The following is a 13,339-nucleotide window of genomic DNA, read 5'->3' on the forward strand; positions in this document are numbered from 1 at the left end:
CACCACCACCACCATTAAACTCAAACTGATGAACTGACCTTATTCTAACACAGTCTAGCATTAGTTTATTCTTGAAGGGATAGAGAAAATCTAGCACAAAATGTGAATATCCATTCACAAGTGTAAGATTGCCCACAACTTATTCGAAACTCCAAACATAAGAATACCCTTGAGAAATTAGAAATTTACATGTTACAAAAATTTGATAATGAAAATTGCCTTAACGAGCACATGGCAGAAGATAACCAGTTGTTTAAATTGGTGACGCTATGAAGAGAGCAAAAGAGAAGGAAGAAAAGCGCGTAAGAGGGGAAGCATGACGTTAGAATACAGGGGCAGTACTCTCCCCTCCTTTGTCCGTTCACCGCGCCTCCCACTGCAACTCTGCAATCAGTCGCTGAACAACTTCAGCCGCCTTTATATATCCTTAATAGTTACATGACAGCCTCACGTACTTCTTGTATCATTATATTGGTAAGTTTTAATAATTTTACGCATTGTATTCTCATTTGGTTTATGTTATAGTCTTCCGATTATAGTTTCTATTTTACTTTTCCCTCTTACAGATCATTTTAAGCTCATATCACCTGGCTGCATAACACACCCATTAACGGATGGTTTTGGCATGACAACAAGTTTTTGCACTATTTTATTTTATTCTTAACTCAAATTGAATTTTGCAAGAAATCATCAGATCATCAAGTACACAGTGATCTAACGCCACAACAAGAACATAGTGCTCAATATTTTAATTCATACAGACTTTATTCTATTGTGTTTTATCGTATTCGACTGGATGGAATTAAATTCCATCCATCCACTCTTCGATTTTTAATATGTGAAATTGTATTGGCAATAAATTTGGATTTTAATTTGACTAGCTGATGAAGGGAATGTATTAAGATTCTCGAAACATGTAGTAGACTTATGTAAATAAATATAAATAACTAATATTTAGTATTGACTGGTGAAGGAAACTTATTGCTCACATGAATGGTTTACCGATGGAAAATTTGAAATATTAGGCATAAAATTAATTTGTGATAAAATGAAGGAGGTGGGAATTATAGGAATAAATAGGCCTGGAAGAGAGGAAAGAGACATGGAAATATTTGAGAAAATTACAGATTATACTCTTAAAAACAATAATAATAATAGGGTAATAATTGGGGGGAGATCTAAACTTGCCTGAAGTTGAATGGAATGAAGTGAAGCCCATGAACAGAAACTGGCAAATAAGTTAATTTGGAGGGGAGGATTTACACAAGTAATACAAGAACCAACTCATCTCAATAACTTACTAGATGTATTCTTGGTTAAACCGTGGGAAATTATAGATAAAACTGAGGCAATTGAAGGAATAGTTGGCCATAAGGTTGTAATTAACGGATGTAAGACTGGTACCAAAAGAGCTTAATAAGATCGTCACACAAGACAAGAAACTGTACAAAAAAACTAAACTTGATGAATTTGGGACTTACCTTAAATCACAATTCAGTTATTGGGTAAGTGAAGGGAGTAATGTGGATACACTTCGGGCAAAATTTAAAGGAATCATTTGGGAAGGAGAGAAGAGATTTATACCTGTTAAGAAGGATGAAATGACCTCAGACCCTGTTTATTATACAAGGGAAAGAAGAAAAATAAAAATAAAATGTAGAATAGTAAACAGGAAAATCAAAGAGGGTAGGGAGAGTAGAGAAACTAGAAAACAGCTAATGAGGGAACTTAATAGAGTGAAAAAGGAAGCAAACAAGAACTACCATATATGAATGGCATACTTCAAGACGGTAAAATGAAATGGACCGAGCTTGATAGCTGCAGTCGCGTAAGTGAGGCCAGTATCCAGTATTCGGGAGATAGTAAGTTCGAACCCCACTGTCGGCAGCCCTGAAAATGGTTTTCTGTGGTTTCCCATTTTCACACCAGGCAAATGCTGGGGCTGTACCTTAATTAAGGCCACGGCCACTTCCTTCCTACTCCTAGCCCTTTCCTGTCCCATCTGTGTCGGTGCGACGTAAAACAACTAGCAAAAAAAAAAAAAAAAAAATGAAATGGCGCATGGCTTTTAGTGCCGGGAGTGTCCGAGGACATGTTCGGCTCGCCAGGTGCAGGTCTTTTGGTTTGACGCCCTTAGGCGACCTGCGTGTCATGATTCAAGATGGTAATGACCACAAAGGGAAATGGAAAAGGCTGTATTCATATATTAGGATTCAAAAAGGAAAAGGAATCCAAATTCCCACAATGGTGGGAGAAGGGGGTGAATACTTTTTAACAGATATTGAGAACGCAAATCTATTTAGTAGGGAATTCAAAGATTCAGTAGAAGATTGTCAGGAGTTGGAAACCAAAAACAAAGATAGAGAGGGAGACACACGTAAGGAAACAAGAAGCTTCTCATTCACAAATGAGGATATTATCAGAGAAATCCAACTGCTTCAGCAAGGGAAAGCAGCAGGGAGTGATCAAATTACTGGAGAGGTATTAAAGACAATGGGGTGGTACATAGTGCCTTATTTAAAATTTCTCTTTGACTATGTCATAAATAGTAGTGTAATACCAAAGGAATTGAAGGAATCTATAATAATACCAATTTATAAAGGAGAGGGTGATAAAAGGAAACTAGAGAATAGTGTTGGCTACGGAATGCATGATTCGAAGCAGTGTATCGATTCATTCAAGTGCCCGAGTGAATCGATTCACAGGAACAGCGAGCTCACGGCACACGATTCAGCTTACTCCCAGCGGACAGTGCTGAGTGGCGCACTCACTGGACGTTGACGGGGAGCCGAGCTTCCGCTGTAGCGAGACAGTGAATCATGGCACATCAAAAGAATCGTGAACGAGCGTGGCTCAGTAAGACACATGATACACACGGCTTGTTATCGGCTCACTGGACACGCGGAGAGCCGAGCTTCCGCTGCAGCGAGACATACAGTGAGCCATAGCACACTGAAAGAATCATGAACGAGCCGGCTCAGTGAGACACAAGATACGCACAGCTCCTAATCGGCTCACTGCAGCGAGACATACAGTGAGCTATGCTACACTGAAAGAATCGTATGCTATAATGGACTCTCGAGCTCAGCTCACTTGAAAATAATACCCATTTGCATTCACTGTCCTCTTCTTACATGGAGGTTTAAATAATAGATGGATTTATTTGCAGTGTTAAAAAGGTAGTCACAACATAATTCTGAAGTAGCTAGTAAGTAGATGGGCTATTAGGTTATACTATTTATTAGTTTAATGAATCTTAGTATTATAACTTAGTTGACATTTGACAATTACACTCGACTCTAGCCTGCCCTATGACTATGAGTCATGATCATGACCATTCAAAAGTACCTGTTTTATATTGGGAAGAACGGCTCAGTATTTTCTCAGTTCATATGTCACATCGTTGCACAAGACTTCAATCATATGTGGATAGACGCAATAACAATATGTTGAATCAGAAAACCAGCGGGCTACTGTACATCTCGGGTAGCCTATACAACATATGACGATTTAAAACAATCCTCAGCTGATAGAAAAATACATATTTTCAAAAATGACTGAGCGAGTTGTCGTGCGGTTAATATCGCGTGGCTATGCGCTTGCATTCGGGGGAGGGTAGGTTCGAATCCCACCGTCGGCAGCCGTTAAGTTGGTTTTCCGTAGTTTCCCCATTTTCACACCAGGAAATGCTGGGACTGTACCTTAATTCAGGCCATGGCTGCTGCCTTCCCAATCCTAACCTTTCCCACCCTGCGTCGCCGGAAACCTTTGATGTATTAGAGTAACTAGCATTTTTTCTAAGAAAGGAGTTCATAGTATGAAGACCAGATGGCAGCTGCGAGCACTGAATGCTGTTGCTGCTGTCTTACCAGCACATACTACACAGATGCAGTAGGAGCGGTGACCAATGAGCCGTGAATCGGATCACTATATCGATTCAGTAACGTGAATGGAATCAAATGAATCGGTTCAGTAAAATGAATCGAATGTCCCATCACTACTAGAGAACTACAGACCAATCAGCCTGACCAGTATAGTTTGTAAAATACTGGAGAGTTTAATATCAAAGTACATCAGAGGGAGATGTGATGATAAAAATTGGTTCATTAGGAGCCAGTATGGATTTAGAAAGAAATTTTTTTGTGAGGCACAACTGGTGGAATTTTAGCAAGACTTATCAGATCAGTTGGATTCAGGCCAGTTGGATTGCATAGGCATAGAACTTTCCGAAGCCTTTGACAGAGTGGAACGTGGATTATTATTAAAGAAACTGGAGGGAATAGGATTGGACATAAGGGTTATATGTTGGATAAGAATATTTCTAAATTCGAGAGTTCAGAAAGTCAAAGTAGGAAATAATGTATCACAGTAAGAGAAAGTTTGGAAGGGAATTGCACAGGGTAGTATAATCGGTCCATTACCTTTCTTAATATACGCAAACGATTTAGGGAACAATATGACATCAAGATTGTATGCAGATGGCATAAGTGTTTATAGGGAAATAAATGACATTGAAAATTGTTCAGAATTACAAAGGGACCTCGACAGTATCCAACAATGGGTTGAAGAGAATAATGTGAAGGTTAATGGAGGCAAATCAACTCTTATGACATTTACAAACAGGAACTTAAAAATTTAATTTAAATATACTTTGAATGAGGAATACCATTGCACGCAACATAGTTTCAGTTAGGCACGTAAATGAGCGAATGATGTGGGTAGATTTGTCAGTGGGTGGAATTAGGACAAGGATTGCGTCTGTGTATTCACCATGTGAGGGTGCAGATGAGGATGAAGTTGACAAGTTTTATGAAGCATTGAGTGACATTGTGGTCAGGGTCAACAGCAAGGATAGAATAGTGCTAATGGGCGATTTCAACGCGAGAGTTGGGAACAGAACTGCAGGATACGAAAGGGTGATTGGTAAATGTGGGGAAGATATGGAAGCTAATGGGAATGGGAATCGTTTGCTGGACTTCTGTGCTAGTATGGGTTTAGCTGTTACGAATACATTCTTCAAGCATAAGGCTATTCACCGCTACACATGGGAGGCTAGGGGTACCAGATCCATAATAGACTATATCTTAACAGACTTGGAATTCGCTGTGAGCTTGCATCCGGGAGATAGTAGGTTCGAATCCCACTATCGGCAGCCCTGAAAATGGTTTTCCGTGGTTTCCCATTTTCACACCAGGCAAATGCTGGGGCTGTACCTTAATTAAGGCCACGGCCGCTTCCTTCCAACTCCTAGGCCTTTCCTATCCCATCGTCGCCATAAGACCTATCTGTGTCGGTGCGACGTAAAGCCCCTAGCAAAAAAAAAAAAAAAAAAAGACTTGGAATTCAGGAAATCTTTTAGGAATGTACGAGTTTTTCGGGGATTTTTCGATGATACAGATCACTATCTGATCTGTAGTGAACTAAGTATCTCTAGGCCTACGGTAGAGAAAGTGAAATCTGTCTGCAAACGAATAAGGGTAGAAAATCTCCAGGACGAGGAAATTTGACAGAAATACATGGATATGATTAGTGAGAAGTTTCGAACAGTAGACAGTAAGCAGGTTCAGGATATAGAAAATGAATGGGTGGCATACAGGGATGCTGTAGTAGAAACAGCAAGGGAATGCCTAGGAACAACTGTGTGTAAAGATGGGAAAAGGCGAACATCTTGGTGGAATGATAAAGTGAGAGCAGCCTGTATACGTAAAAAGAAGGCTTATCAGAAATGGCTCCAAACAAGGGCCGAGGCAGACAGGGATTTGTACGTAGATGAAAGAAACAGAGCGAAACAAATAGTTGTTGAATCCAAAAAGAAGTCATGGGAAGATTTCGGTAATAACCTGGAAAAGCTAGGTCAAGCAGCAGGGAAACCTATCTGGACAGTAATAAAGAATCTTAGGAAGGGAGGGAAAAAGGAAATGAACAGTGTTTTGAGTAATTCAGGTGAACTCATAATAGATCCCAGGGAATCACTGGAGAGGTGGAGGGAATATTTTGAACATCTTCTCAATGTAAAAGGAAATCATCCTGGTGGTGTTGCAAACAGCCAAGCTCATGGGGAGGAGGAAAATGATGTTGGTGAAATTATGCTTGAGGAAGTGGAAAGGATAGTAAATAAACTCCATTGTCATAAGGCAGCAGGAATAGATGAAATTAGACCTGAAATGGTGAAGTATAGTGGGAAGGCAGGGATGAAATGGCTTCATAGAGTAGTAAAATTAGCGTGGAGTGTTGGTAAGGTACCTTCAGATTGGACAAAAGCAGTAATTGCACCTATCTATAAGCAAGGGAACAGGAAGGATTGCAATAACTATCGAGGTATCTCATTGCTTAGTATACCAGGCAAAGTATTCACTGGCATCTTGGAAGGGAGGGTGCGATCAGTCGTTGAGAGGAAATTGGATGAAAACCAGTGTGGTTTCAGACCACAGAGAGGCTGTCAGGATCAGATTTTCAGTATGCGCCAGGTAATTGAAAAATGCTATGAGAGGAATAGGCAGTTGTTTTATGTTTCGTAGATCTAGAGAAAGCATATGACAGGGTACCTAGGGAAAAGATGTTCGCTATACTGGGGGACTATGGAATTAAAGGTAGATTATTAAAATCAATCAAAGGCATTTATGATGACAATTGGGCTTCAGTGAGAATTGATGGTAGAATGAGTTCTTGGTTCAGGGTACTTACAGGAGTTAGACAAGGCTGTAATCTTTCACCTTTGCTGTTTGTAGTTTACATGGATCATATGCTGAAAGGTATAAAATGGCAGGGAGGGATTCAGTTAGGTGGAAATGTAGTAAATAGTTTGGCCTATGCTGACGACTTGGTCTTAATGGCAGACTGTGCCGAAAGCCTGCAGTCTAACATCTTAGAACTTGAAAATAGGTGCAATGAGTATGGTATGAAAATTAGCCTCTTGAAGACTAAATTGATGTCAGTAGGTAAGAAATTCAACAGAATTGAATGTCAGATTGGTGATACAAAGCTAGAACAGGTCGATAATTTCAAGTATTTAGGTTGTATTTTTTCCCAGGATGGTAATATAGTAAGCGAGATTGAATCAAGGTGTAGTAAAGCTAATGCAGTGAGCTCGCAGTTGCGATCAGCAGTATTCTGTAAGAAGGAAGTCAGCTCCCAGACGAAACTATCTTTACATCGGTCTGTTTTCAGACCAACTTTGCTTTACGGGAGCTAAAGCTGGGTGGACTCAGGATATCTTATTCATAAGTTACAAGTAACAGACATGAAAGTAGCAAGAATGATTGCTGGTACAAACAGGTGGGAACAATGGCAGGAGGGTACTCGGAATGAGGAGATAAAAGCTAATTTAGGAATGAACTCGATGGATGAAGCTGTACGCATAAACCGGCTTCGGTGGTGGGGTCATGTGAGGCGAATGGAGGAGGATAGGTTACCTAGGAGAATAATGGACTCTGTTATGGAGGGTAAGAGAAGTAGAGGGAGACCAAGACGACGATGGTTAGACTCTGTTTCTAATGATTTAAAGATAAGAGGTATAGAACTAAATGAGGCCACAACACTAGTTGCAAACCGAGGATTGTGGCGACGTTTAGTTAATTCTCAGAGGCTTGCAGACTGAACGCTGAAAGGCATAACAGTCTATAATGATAATGTATGTATGTATGTTTGAATGAGGTAATTGTCCCAAAAGATGGCAAGTGCAAATACTTAGGTGTGAGATTTGAAGTAATTTGCACTGGAAGGGTCACATTGGTGACATTGTTGGGAAAGCATACAGACAGTTACAGAGGTGCCAACTTTGAAGTGGATTATCAGTAATTGCCCTCCGCCCCCGAGAATTTCGAGCCAAGACCAAAGCATACGCCTTCCCCGATAATGACACACCCCTTCTGCCCTTCCCTCCAGCAATCTGTCGAAAAGTATATCATATTACACAATAACATTTGCATGCAACCTGTTGGTTCTGTGATAAAACATTCCTTGTAGCTTGTTCCTCACACAGCAGCTGCTTTTCAGTGTACTTTTTCTTGAAGCATCCTTCCAACTGTGATGACATTTTCGTTTTCTGAACCATAAGCGATACCAGTGCAGATGTGCTTCTTTCTCAATCTTTCTGTCAACTGTCAGGTACACTTAAGACAGCAAATACAACATTACTGAAGGATTTGTAGTGGAGAAGAGCAGCGCCTGAGCTCCTTCATTCACAATTAATTTTACAACGCTTATGGGTAGCAAAAGGAAGTCACGATCGAATAAGTATCGTTGGCAACTCACAAGCATTGAAATAAAGTCTATTTAGGAGAAAGGCTCGATAGGACTCAACATTTTTCCTTTTCTTGTGTTTCCGTCGAAAATTATTTTTTCGTGATAATGTCAGCTTTTCCGTAATAATTTCCCCTTTGACCGTAACTCCGTAATCGTGACGTGAAATCTGTAATAATTACGGACAATCCGTAATAGTTGGCACCTCTGCAGTTCCTGTATATGTCATAATGAGGCTACTTAAAGGATGCAACAAAGAATTAAAAGACAAAAGTTACGTAAGTATGGTTCGGCCATTATTGGAATATGCAAACAGTGTTTGGGATCCTCACCATGAATACTTAATAAAAGAAATGGATGGCGTGCAGAGAAAAGCAGGATGATTTGTAACAGGGGATTTCAGGAGAAAAAGTAGTGTATCAGAAATGTTAGAGAAACTTGGGTGGTAAACTTGGAGTAAGAGAAAGGAGAAAATTAGACTTATAGGATTATATAGAGCTTATACAGAAGAGGCGGCATGGGGAGAAATCCACGAGAAACTTCAGTTGGAAAATAATTATATATGCAGGGCTGACCACAAGTATTAAATTAGAAGGGGTTTTAGCAGAAGTGATTGGGTAAATTTTCATTCACTGGGAAGGACATGAAAGAGTGGAACAGTTTACCAGGAGTAGTGTTTGATCCTTTTCCAAAAACTGTACAAATATTCAAGAAAAGAATAAACAGCAACAGAGAAAAGAAATGTTAGAGGGCATTCGAACTGTGCAGGTTACTGTAAATAAAAAACCTTTGTGAATAAATTAATTCCATCCCCTGATCTATGGAGATTGGACAGCAGAAGTAGGCAACTGCATGTGCGGGTAGTGGGGGCTTTGAGGGCCCTGGGACCCCTACGGTAGCTGTGAAGGCCCTTCAGGAACTCTGAAAAGCAGTGGCAAAAGGGGCTCTGGTTAAGACACAGCAAATCATTATGCTAGTTAGGTTCCAAAATGGGTAAAAGAAATATATATAAATAAATGCAATGTACATTTTAATCTTATTGCAGTGTATAGTATTATTTGAAGTAATTTCACATACTGTATATGAGTTGACTGTGTTAGCAAGTGAAGTAGAATTTTTTAAACATCATTTTTTTAAGGATGAGCTGTATGCTTAATAGAAAAATAGTTAGTGTAAATTGTATAATACTGCATTCTAGGAAAATGTCTTCTTCTCTTGTTAATTTAAAATTTAGTGCTAGATAATAATGTATGTTAGTGTACCATTTGCCACCGAGGTAGACACCTCATTTGCACATAAAGTGATTTTGATTGATTTAAAGGTCAAGAACTACGTGCGCGCCTTCCGTACAGCTGCTTAGTTCTCGGAGAACAAAAACGCCGCTGGGCGGTCTGCGTTTATAGGAGAGACCCTGCATTTCTGTTATCGATATTTGTGCACTCCAGATATTATATTCAATGTGATCGATCAACTTCGGTAGGCTTTTCTCCATATGTGCACTAGCGAGCTCTCTCGTCGACAATCGAACGTGAAGGCTATGTCGGAGTCGATCAGCAATACCCGTCGATTGGTGTTTTGTATGCGCAAAATGTAAAAGTAAGAGAACATGTTTCCGTTATAAATACATAAATAACGTGGCCGATACCAGTAGTTAACTCGTTAAAAAATAGACTGATGTAAACGATCGCTTAATTTTAACGCTATGTAGGTACTGAAATTAAGTAAGATTGCGATACACCTCAAAATACGGCTCTCATTGGATGACTGATTAAAAAGGTTAGTTCATTCATAAAACCTCGTTAGGATGTTTCTTCAGAGGACAAGGAAAGAGAATGTGTTAAGCGAGAAAAGGTAGGCCTACTATTGAATATACGTATAAAAATTATCCAGTATTTATTCGTAAATACATGTTGTTTGAGTCATCAGTCCATAGACTGGTTTGATGCAGCTCTCCATGCCACCCTATCATGTGCTAACGTAACTATTACATCCTACATCTGCTCTAATCTGCTTGTCATATTCATACCATGGTCTACCCCTACCGTTCTTACCACCTACACTTCCTTCAAAAACCAACTGAACAAGTCCTGGGTGTCTTAAGATGTGTCCTATCATTCTATCTCTTCTTCTCGTCAAATTTAGCCAAATCGATCTCCTCTCACCAACTCGATTCAGTATCTCTTCATTCGTGATTCGATCTATCCATCTCACCTTCAGCATTCTTCTGTAACACTACATTTCAAAAGCTTCTATTCTCTATCTTTCTGAGCTAGTTATCGTCCATGTTTCACTTCCATACAATGCCACGCTCCACACGAAAGTCTTCAAAAATATCTTTCTAATTCCGATATCAATGTTTGAAGTGAGCAAATTTCTTTTCTTAAGAAAGCTCTTCCTTGCTTGTGCTAGAGTGCATTTTATGTCCTCCTTACTTCTGCCATCGTTAGTTATTTTACTACCCAAGTAACAATATTCATCTACTTCCTTCAAGACTTCATTTCCTAATCTAATATTTACTACATCACCTACCTTCGTTTGACTGCACTCCATTACTTTTGTTTTGGACTTATTTATTTTCATCTTGTACTCCTTACCCAAGACTTCATCCATACCATTCAGCAACTACTCGAGATCTTCTGCAGTCTCAGAGAAAATAACATCATTGGCAAATCTCAAGGTTTTGATTTCCTCTTCATGGACTGTGATTCCCTTTACAAATTTCTCTTTGATTTCCTTTACTGCCTGTTCTATGAAAACATTGAGAAGGAGAGGGGACAAACTGCAGCCTTGCCTAACTCCTTTCTGGATTGCTGCTTCTTTTTCAAAGCCCTCGATTCTTATCACTGCTGACTGATTTTTATACAGATTGTAGATAATTCTTCGTTCTCGGTATCTGATCCCTATCATCTTCAGAATCATAAATAGCTTGGTCCAATCAACGTTATCAAATGCCTTTTCTAGATCTACGAATGCCATGTACATGGGCTGGTCCTTCTTGATTCGATCCTGTAAGATCAGACGTAAAGTCAGGATTGCTTCACGTGTTCCTACATTTCTTCTGAACCCAAATTGATCTTCTCCCAACTCAGCTTCAACTTGTTTTTCCATTCTTCTGTAAATAATACGTGTTAAAATTTTGCAGGCATGAGATATTAAACTAATGGTGCGGTAGTTTTCACACCTGTCAGCACCGGCTTTCTTGGGAATAGGTATAACAACATTCTGCCGAAAATCAGATGCGACTTCTCCTGTCTCATACATCGTGCACACTAAATGAAATAACCTTGCCATGCTGGTTTCTGGTAAGGCAGTCAGTAATTCAGAGGGAATGTCATCAATTCCAGATGCCTTGTTCCAATTTAGGTCACTCACAGCTCTGTCAAACTCTGACCTCAAAATTGGGTCTCCCATTTCATCAGCATCAACAGCCTCTTCATGTTCCAGAACCAAATTATCTACATCTTTACCTTGATACAACTGTTGGATATGCTCTTGCCATCTTTCTGCTTTGTCTCCTTTCCCTAGAAGTGGCTTTCCATCTGAGCTCTTAATATTCATACACCTAGATTTCCTTTCTCCAAAGGTTTCCTTGATTTTCCTGTATGCAGCATCTATCTTTCCCAGGACCATACGGCCTTCGATATCCTTGCACTTCTCCTTCAGCCATTCTTCCTTAGCTACCTTGCACTTTCTATCCACTTGATTCTTTAATTGCCTGTATTCTTTTCTGCCCTTTTCATTTCTAGCATTCTTGTATTTTCGTCGTTCATCACTCAGGTCTAGTATCTCCTGAGTTATCCACTGATTTTTAGTTGATCTTTTCTTCCTTCCTAACATTTCTTCAGCAGCCCTACTGACTTCATTTTTCATGGCTCTCCACTCTTCCTCTATAGTGTTTCCTTCAGCCTTTTCATTTAGTCCTTTTGCAATATGTTCCTTGAAACAATCCCTCACACTCTTTTCTTTCATCTTGTCTAGATCCCATCTTTTTGCATTCTTTCCTTTCTTCAATTTCTTTAACTTCAGATGGCATTTCATGAGCAACAAGTTGTGGTCAGAGTCCAAGTCTGCTCCTGGGAAAGTTTTGCAATCCAACACCTGGTTTCTGAATCTCTGCCTAATCATAATGAAGTCTATTTGATACCTTCCAATGTCTCCAGGTCTCGTCCACCTATAAAGCCGTCGTTTGTGGTGTTTGAACCAAGTATTGGCAAGGACTAAATTATGATCAGTATAGAATTCAACCAGCCGACTTCCTCTTTCGTTCCTTTGTCCCAATCCGAATTCTCCTACTATATTACCTTCTCTTCCTTGGCCTACCACTGCATTCCAGTCTCCCATCACAATTAGATTCTCGTCACCTTTTACATATTGTATTAAATCTTCTATCTCTTCATATGTTCTTTCGATTTCCTCATCATCCGCTGGGCTAGTGGGCATATAGACCTGCACTATTGTGGTGGGCATTGGTTTGGTGTCTATCTTGACGACAATAATTCTTTCACTATGCTGGTCATAGTAGCTTACCCGCTGCCCTATTTTCTTATTCATTATTAAACCACCTCCTGCATTTCCTCTGTCTGATCTTGTATTGATAATTCGGTAGTCGCCTGACCAGAAATCCTTTTCTTCCTGCCAACGTACTTCACTTATACCAACTACATCTAACTATAGTCCATCCCTCTTCCTTTTCAGATTCTCTAATCTACCACAACAATTCAAACTTCTAACATTCCACGCTCCGACTCGCAGAATGTCAGTATCCATCTTCCTGATGATAGCCCCCTCTCGCGTAGTCACCACCCAGAGATCCGAATGGGGGACTAGTTTACCTCCGGAATATTTGACCCGGGAGGAAGCCATCATCAGTACATCATTCACACAGAGAGAGCTGCATGTCCTCGGAATGTAGTTACAGCTGTAGTTTCCCGTTGCTTTCAGCCGTGTAGCAGTATCAACACAGCTAAGCCATGTTGAGTATTATTACAAGACCGCATCAGTCATCATCTAGACTGCCGCCCTTGCAACTACCGAAAGGCTGCTACCCCCCTTTCTATGAACCATTCGTTAGTCTGGTCTCTCAACATATACCCATCCG

The 13,339-nt window shown here is 39.9% G+C and overlaps 1 protein-coding gene across 4 annotated transcripts in view; it reads right to left on the minus strand.

Moving 5' to 3' along the window:
• The window catches only part of LOC136862776 (DNA-binding protein P3A2), a 298,693-nt gene that overhangs the window by 94,693 nt on the left and 190,661 nt on the right, over positions 1 to 13,339 (minus strand). The window lies entirely within an intron of this gene.

Source organism: Anabrus simplex, chromosome 2 (assembly GCF_040414725.1).
Source record: "Anabrus simplex isolate iqAnaSimp1 chromosome 2, ASM4041472v1, whole genome shotgun sequence".
Taxonomy (NCBI): domain Eukaryota; kingdom Metazoa; phylum Arthropoda; class Insecta; order Orthoptera; family Tettigoniidae; genus Anabrus; species Anabrus simplex.